The sequence below is a fragment of the Helianthus annuus genome, chromosome 2, assembly GCF_002127325.2.
Source record: "Helianthus annuus cultivar XRQ/B chromosome 2, HanXRQr2.0-SUNRISE, whole genome shotgun sequence".
NCBI lineage: Eukaryota > Viridiplantae > Streptophyta > Magnoliopsida > Asterales > Asteraceae > Helianthus > Helianthus annuus.
Genome location: NC_035434.2, coordinates 95617698 through 95626778, shown reverse-complemented (window position 1 = coordinate 95626778; position 9081 = coordinate 95617698).

The following is a 9081-nucleotide window of genomic DNA, read 5'->3' as shown; positions in this document are numbered from 1 at the left end:
ATGTGAAAAACGAAAATTTAGCTTGATTACTTGATGCATGGATGAAATTAGAAGCAACATGATGTTTAGGGACAAAACCCTAGATGAATTCTTTTTGAAATTTAGTATGATAATTCTAGAGATTTTAATCACCATTGTAGGTGATTATTGAGTTTGTAGAGAGTAGATAAACACTAAGATTGTGAATACTATTCTAGTGAAAATTGAATTCATGTGTTAAATTCGGTATTATTGAAGTCGAAATTTAGTGCAAATCGCCTAATCGAAGTAAATGTAGGTGAAAATAACATGTCAAGAACCTAGTAATAATTATGTAAGAATTTCACCCGCTAGGTGTTTGTTGAAACGCCTAAGTGAGGAATAAAATGTTTAGAATCGAACAAAAACGCAGATTTGAATATCATAATGAATTGTCCATTATGGATTATGAAAGAGTTCTAAATTGATGATGAATGGAACTCTTTAAGTAAAGCATCCGGATCGTCTAGTGGACAAGCCAGAAGTGATATACGCTTGAAGGGCATACTTTGAAGGTACGCGACTTATAGTTTCGTTACATTATGTTTAATTGTTGGTTTTATGTTGTTATATTGAAAACTGGTAAACAAGAAAAGCCACTAAGTCACAGAAGTGACAAAGTGCATTAGACAAGTGAAACGGGACAAAACATGAGTAAGAAATAGAGTTTGGATGTGTCTTGTAATGGTGACACCCATTCGGCATCCAAACGGGTCAAAACAAGTTGAGTAGTAAATGTCGAAGTCAATGACCATCACTCGTTGATTGGTCACAAACAAAGCGTAAGCCGTGAAGCGGACACGCTAACTAGATGTAAAAACATGAACCCTTGAAGAGGGATTAAAGCTCAGAATTTTTACTTACCAAACGATTTAAGAAAGCATGTTTAATCCTTGAAATAAGCATGATGGTTACGGCATAAGCAACCCACGAGTGGGAAGTGAATCGCCATAATTGGTAAATACGGGAACAGGTGAATTGACCTAAAAACATAAGACGATAACCAAACATGTTGTTGAACTTATAGACAAACGGGTCGAATAAACAAGGAATCGGATTATAAGCCGATTATTCTTAACTGGAAATTTACGTGAATTGTGTTGATAAACGTGCCCGTAATTAAATTACGGTCGCGTAGGAAAAAGAATCGGTTAAATCGGACTTACGGATCATAAGTTATGATGATTTTAAGTTTGGTTTTGATAAAAGTTTAGCTGGACAGGTGCAGCAACAAAATAAAGGAACTTGCTGTGAAAAAGGGGGCTAGGTGGGGCGTCTAGCCCCCTGATTTTGAAAAATTTTAATTTTTGTTCGTTTTGACTCATGAAACTTGTTTATACCTTTTTAACATTGTCAAAACTAACATTTGATTTGGTTTTGACCTTAGGTGATGTTGGGGACCTTCTGGAAGTTGATCAAGCAATCATCAAGAACCGAACGCACTAAACAAAGCTTCCGCACTTGATCCATTTTGTTTTACCTAATATGTAAACACTTGAAGTCACGTTTTGAATTTTTAATTACTAGAATTAACTTGAAGATTATGATCATGAATGGTTCTAAAATCATGAAAGATTTTGTAAATCTCAAATTTTAGTATGAAATCCATGTAATATATTATTAAATCCCGTCCTTTTAACAAGGGTCTTACAATTTCCGAACTCTCAAACCTGTTTTGGAAGTGAAATCGTAAACCGTTACGTAAACGTAATCAGCTTAACGCGACGTACACTCCAGAACAGTGAATTAAGCCAAACATACCCTAAATACCCTTTACATAACTTAGAAATAACTTAGAAATATGTTTGTTTGAACTTAAGAACTATTTGCGACAAAACTGCGTAACGAATGTTGGTGACCGCCCGGATAATATTTAAATCCTAAAAATATTCAGTTATGATTAAAATTTTATTTTTAGTCATGTTCGTATTGAAAAATAAATCAAAATGCTTAAAAACGTTATTTTTCAAGTTTAAGCGCGTACCGAGTGTTACTGCGCAACACAGTGCTTATACTGCAAAACGCGGACAACGCAGCCAGTCTCGGCAACTGATATTTATTTCAGTAATAATTTGGCGAGTTTATTTTAATAGAACAATAAAAATAATTTAAAACGCCGTAAACCTGGATTAAAACGTTGGATAAAATACCCGGTATCCAGTTAAATACCTGTTTTTAACGTATACATCTAAATATATGTATTTTATACATATATATATATATATATATGTGTGTGTGTGTGTGTGTGTTTTCGTGAGTAAGAAAGAGAAGAGGGCCACCTCTCACCAAATTTTGACACTTGTTGAATTGCATGTGCATGCAAGCCTTAGAAAACCCACCATATTCCCCCATCTCTTACAAAATCTTCCACTAACCAAGAATCATTTCTCACTCCTCTCCCTCTCTCCTCAAAACCGTAAACCCCTCTCTCTTCCACCCATTTTTGAATTTTAATCATCTTCTTCAAGATCCAAGCTCATTACAAGATAGTTTATAAGGTGTTTGAAGATCCAAGGGTGTTTTCAAGTGATTCCAAGTATTTGCAAGCTCCATATCATCAAAAAATCTCATCAAAACCTACTAATTTTCTTAAAGGTATAAACTTACTTTAGAAATTATGTTCTTGCATTTTGATGATGATGATGATAGAAGTTTCTCAAGGTTCTTGGATTTTTCACTAACTTGAAACTAAAAAGAAATGGGCCTTGATACAAGATAAAAATGGAAATACATATTTGTGTATATATAGCCGTATGTATGTATGTGTATGTATATGAGATTGGGTTTAATTTTTGATAGATACTTGTTTTATTCTAGAAAAGTGATTGCATGTTTAACCAAATGGATGTTATGTAAAAGTTCATGTGATTGTGTTGATTATGAGACAAAGGAAATTTTTGAAAAACATATATTTGTATTCATGTGCCGATTTTTTATATGTATGTACATGCACATGTAAATTTTTGTTAGTTAGTATAGATTAATGAAAAGAATGTTACATGCAATAATGTCTAAATGATTAGATGATATTTTGATGAACATGTCTTGGATTGTATGAATATATTTCATGATTGATGCATTTAAGCTTATATGAAATGATGATAATATGATAAGTGTGCTTTAGATACTTGTACATAAGCATGCATGTTGATTAAATGATCAAGAAATGATGAAAAATGATTATATGACAAAATTGTTTTAAAACAGATTATAAACCTTAAAAATAACATTATTTGGTATATTATAATGTCATAGGTTTAGTAGCTTTGCATGTTGTACATGTAGCTTAGAAAGTGGTAAAATATGTGAAATTTGCATGATTTATGTGGTTTATGTGAGACCTGCGCTATCATGAATATAACCACTATTTTATTCAGTAAATAACATGGGTTATGTTAAAATATCAAGTCGTTACGATTTGGAATGGGTATGGTCACGTTTGATGCAAAACTATGTGGTGAAACGGTTAAAAATCGGCTTTTCTGAGTATTATTATAAAACTATTTTAGATCAGTAACCAAACTGATATTTTTGCTATAAAAATAAGTATTTTAACTTATATTAAGTTTACTTGGTGTTTGGTTAGTCATACGTGACTTCCGACGCCCAAAAACGTTACCGAATCGCTAAAATACGCGTTTTTCAATGTACACTAGAATGGGTTGTTCATGGGTAAATTTTATGTGTTACAATGTGTTATGTGATTTAGATTATGTGTATAATGATATGCTAAGGCTTGACAAAAATTTTATGTGTTACAATGTGTTATGTGATTTAGATTATGTGTATAATGATATGCTAAGGCTTGACAAAATTATGTGTATTACGATATTAATTATATGTCACGTTTGAGTATATATATTACGACACGCAAATCGTAGATATATTGCTTATAACATGATGAGGGTCACCAATAAAATCGTTCAAGTTGCAAAATTCTTAATATATATATATATATATATATATATATATATATAAATTCACCAACATAATCAAAAATAATAACTTTTCGAGAAAATCTCAAAATTATGTGAAAATTCTAAGTATCGGAGAAACTTAGGTATTTTGTGAGTTTTTGATGATTAAATCGTTCTTACTTAATCCGTGACACTAGCTGGCGTAGCCATCTTCGGGATGAGAACAATAAGAGTATGATTAAGTTGGCGAAGCATTCTACCCTTAGAGAAGAAATCCATAATTGCCATAGACACGTCATGCCCAATAATCGGCCAAGCATTTTTAAAGAAGGCTGATGTGTACCCATCAGGACCCGGAGCCTTATCAATGCCAATCGAAAACATAGCCTTCTTTACCTCCTCTTCTGTAACTTGACGGACCATTTGGCTAGCAATTTCCGGCTGCAATTTATTAGAAAACAGATCTGGAGTAGGGGTTAACAAGACCTCATCATGACAGCCCAAGAACTTCTCGTAATGTTGAACAAGCGCCAATTGAACTTTGTCCCCTTCATAAACAATCCCATTCACATCTTTAATAACATCAATCCGGCTCCTATGATTTCTGTTTTTTAGAGAGGAATGAAAGAATGTCGTGTTCATATCCCCCACACACAACCAGTCCACTTTAGACTTCTGTTTAAGAAACCGTTCTTCATCCAGACAAGCTTCCTGATAAGCATTTGTAACCTTAGACTCTTCATTCCGAAGCTCCGTGTTTAACGGGTCCGCATCTATATCCCGTTGAATTAAATCGAGCTTAGCCCGAAGGTCAGCAGCCTTTTTATGGAGATTACCTTGTTGATATAACAGCGCTCGTAAAGGAGACTTTAACATTCTAAGCTTCTTGACAACATGGAATTGATGAACTCCATCCACATTTGACTCCCAAGATTTTTAAACTATCTTTAGAAATTCAGGTTTAAAAACCAAAAAATTTGCAAACTTAAAAGATCTCCGCTTAATGACACCGACTTTCGGGATTTTTAGGATGCATGGGCAGTGGTCGGACAGCCTATACGAATTACAAACAGCCACCGAGCTCGGGTACTCTTCCACAAAAGCCGTATTACCCAACACCCTGTCAAGTTTCTTTAATAACCCTATACCTTCCTTAGGTTTTTGATTCCACGTAAAGTGAAAACCTGTCCGGTTGATGTCAAACACCTCAATATCATCAATACATGCCTGAAACTCTCGCATACTGATTGAAATAGCCGACGACCCAAAGGAGTTGTCTTCAAGATTTAAAGCAGAGTTGAAATCACCCATGATGACCCAAGGGTTACTACCTACTACCTATGGAGCAAAAGAACATTTTCTTATCAATCTTAAAGAAGTGGCATTATAACATGCTATAAATGCATAAATCTTAAAGAAGCCGCATAAAAGAACATTTGCATGTTGTAACGTGCTATATAAATGCATTAGTAAGATTATTGCTGATCGCATCAAAGTGGCATTGGACGGGATTGTCAGTGTGAATCAATCTGCTTTTGTCCCAGGTAGGAAAATATCGGATAACATCCTCCTTACTCAAGAGTTAATGCACAACTATCATAGAAACTCGGGTCCCCCTAGATGTGCGTTCAAAGTGGATATCCAGAAAGCGTATGATACAGTCGACTGGAATTTCTTAAAAAAGATTTTACTAGGGTTTGGGTTCAATATTCGGATGGTGGATTGGATTATGATTTGTGTGGGTACTCCTTCGTTTTCAGTGTGTGTTAATGGTAATGTGCATGGTTATTTTAGAGGTAAGCGTGGGTTAAGGCAAGGAGACCTGGTGTCCCCGTACCTCTTCACTCTCGTAATGGAAATTCTGACGGTTATTTTGAAACGTGAGACGTCAATTGATTCTTCTTTCAGATTTCATGACAGATGTGAGCGGCAACAAATTATTAATCTTTGCTTTGCGGATGACCTGTTCATATTTGCTAGAGGCGATATTCAATCAGCCAAGTGCATTATGTCTTCGCTGTCTAAATTTACTAACATGTCAGGTTTGATTCCTAGTATTCAGAAGAGCACGGTTTTCTTTTGCAATGTTCCTAGTAATGTGAAGCATGCTATCCTGAGTGTGATGCCGTTTGTGGAGGGCTTGTTACCGGTTAAATATTTGGGTGTCCCATTAATATCGTCAAGGCTTCTTTACAAGGATTGTAGTATCCTAGTGGAGAAATTGGAGAAGCGTATTATGAGTTGGAGAAATAAACTTCTTTCGATTGCAGGGAGATTACAATTAATATTTTCAGTTCTTTCTTCGATGCATATTTACTGGGCCTCCGTTTTTATTCTGCCAGCTCGGGTGGTTCATGACTTGGAGGTGAGAATGAGGAATTTCTTATGGACTCAGGATGTTTCTTTCCAAAGAGGGAAGGCAAAGGTTTCGTGGAAGTCTGTTTGTCTTCTAAAATTTGAAGGAGGGCTGGGTATTAGACGGTTTGGTGATGTCAATAAGGCTCTTATGGCAACTCATATTTGGAGTATTATCACTAAACGTAAATCACTTTGGGTTGATTGGGTGCATGATTACATGTTGAAAGGCAAGAGTTTTTGGGTCAGTAAAATGCCGGCTAATTGTTGTTGGAGTTGCCGGAAGCTTCTTCAATTACGGCCGATGATGAAGGATCATTTCAAGTTTCATCTTGGGGATGGGAGAATGACTTCAGCCTGGTATGATTCGTGGTCCAATGTGGGGCCGCTGGGTAATTTCTTAACTCCTAGGATAATAACAAATGCAGGATTTCGATTGAAGGACTCGGTTGCGGACATTAATGTAAACGGAGAGTGGTCATGGCCTGTTGCTTGGCGTGATCTATTTCCGGTTCTTATTCAACTAGATCATGTCCAGATAATTCACAATAAAAGAGATAAAGTCCAATGGAAGGATGGGAATCTGATGTTGGAGGGCTCGGCTTCGAATATTTCTCATACGGTTCGATATAGTGAAGCGGAAGTGGATTGGAGCAGGATAGTCTGGTTTGCTAAATGTATTCCAAGACATGCGTTCCTTATGTGGCTGATTATGAGGAAGAAATTGTTAACCCAAGACATTATTCTAGAATGGGATCTTTCACGAAGGAAGAATATGAATATGATGTGCTGCTTGCTATGTTATGACAATCATGACTCTCACAACCATTTGTTCTTTGAGTGCAAGTTCTCGTCGAAGATATGGAATACGGTTAGACAAAAAGTGGGTATGGACGATGTCACTCCTAAGTGGGAAGATATTGTGGAATGGCTTATGGTGCGTGTAAACTCCAAATCAGCCGGTAATTATGTCAGCAGGATTTTAGTAGCGGCTACTGCTTATTTTATCTGGCAAGAGAGAAATGTTAGATTATTCAAGAATCAGTTGAGACCCCTGGAGCACTTGTGTCAAGTAATAATTGCTACTGTTCGGTATAAAATCATGGGAGTACGGCTGAAGAGAACTGATAGAGTGGCAAGGCTGTTGCAGGAATGGGATATTCGAGATGATGGAAACGAAGGTGGCTGATTAAGTGTGTCTAGTTAGCGTTTTTTATCTAGTTCATTAGACTAGTGGTTGATTTGTTTACCTTGTTTCTTGTTTCGTTTTTGCGTGGTGCTACTTTCATGAGGCATGTCTCATGATTGAATTAGTGTAGGCTCTCTACACTACTTGTTTTGTTTTGGTTGTGAATATATAAAATCACCGGGGTAACCCTTTACCCAAAAAAAAAATCGTTCTTACTTAATTTAGGACGAATAGACAAATTCGAGGGATTGTGTTAACACATAAAAACGCACACAAAGGTGAGTACATAGTTTCCCCTATTTTACTTTTTTCAAATGTTTTGGGGTGAAGCATATTTGCATAATTTTACGTTTTGTTTTCATGACATTATACATTTTTGTTACATAGTACATATAATGCATTATTTGAAAGACATTTTACTTAGTATATTGACTTAGTATACCTATTACATGGTTTTACAAAGACATTTTCATGACATGCTTACATTGAAAAGGACATTTGGTATGTTTAACGGGTTAGTAGTACATTCATTAACATTGATCACGCCGCTCGGTAGTATGTAATAGCGGTATAGGACTTGACAAATCTCGTTCCCGCTTTCTAGGAATTTCGGAAGGGTAATGGCAGAATCCGAATACATTTTTGATAAACCTTGATCCTGATAAGGGTTTATCCGACAGTCTCAAGGGTTGAGTGTATGCGATAGACAAACCGTATAAATGCTCATATCGATAAAAGCAATGGTTTTCAAAACATAACTTTTGATTTAAACTTTTGTTTATTCAAAGACCTTGTTTTGTACATGTCATTAGATTTCATAAGAAATTTGTTTATACTTGACATTAGAAATTGTTTACACATGACATTTGACATTCAAACAAGACATTATTTGATGGTTATTGATAAGTGCTTTTATTATGTTACATATCATATTATTTTCTAAACCATTTCAACAAGGACAAGACATGACATATTTGTACATATTATTTTCATTTGGTTATCTATTTAACCGTACATTAATCTTTTACATCATTCGATTTTCATAATGATTTTCTTATGATTTTATAAAAGAAAACCTTTTCAAAGGTTCATGACTACTTTACGTTAAACGTTTCTTTAAACGTTCAAAGCCATGAATCTTCAACACAAAACCTATGTTACTCACATGCATTTTTATGCTGACGTATTTACTTTCACATATGTTTCAGGCTCTATTGTATGACGACTGTTGATTGCTTACTTCACATAGGATGGACGTGGGCCTTAGTAATTATAAAACATGAACGACAATTATACTATTCGTTGATCTGATTCAAAGACAATGTAACTTATTATGTAATAAAACAATATTCTAAATTCCATTTGTTGTGAAACAATGATTCTGTGACACAACTCCCCGACGTTTCCGCCGCGGTTTGTTATATTACGCGGTTGGGGTGTTTCAGAAAAGTTGGTATCAGAGCTCATGGTTATAGGGAATTAGGTTATTAGTAAAATTTTGACCTAGTCTATAACCTTTCTAGGACCCTAACACAAGTTATCTTTTGTTTAGATTCTTAATACAATACTATCACCTATCCTTAGGTGATTACCAAAAACAAA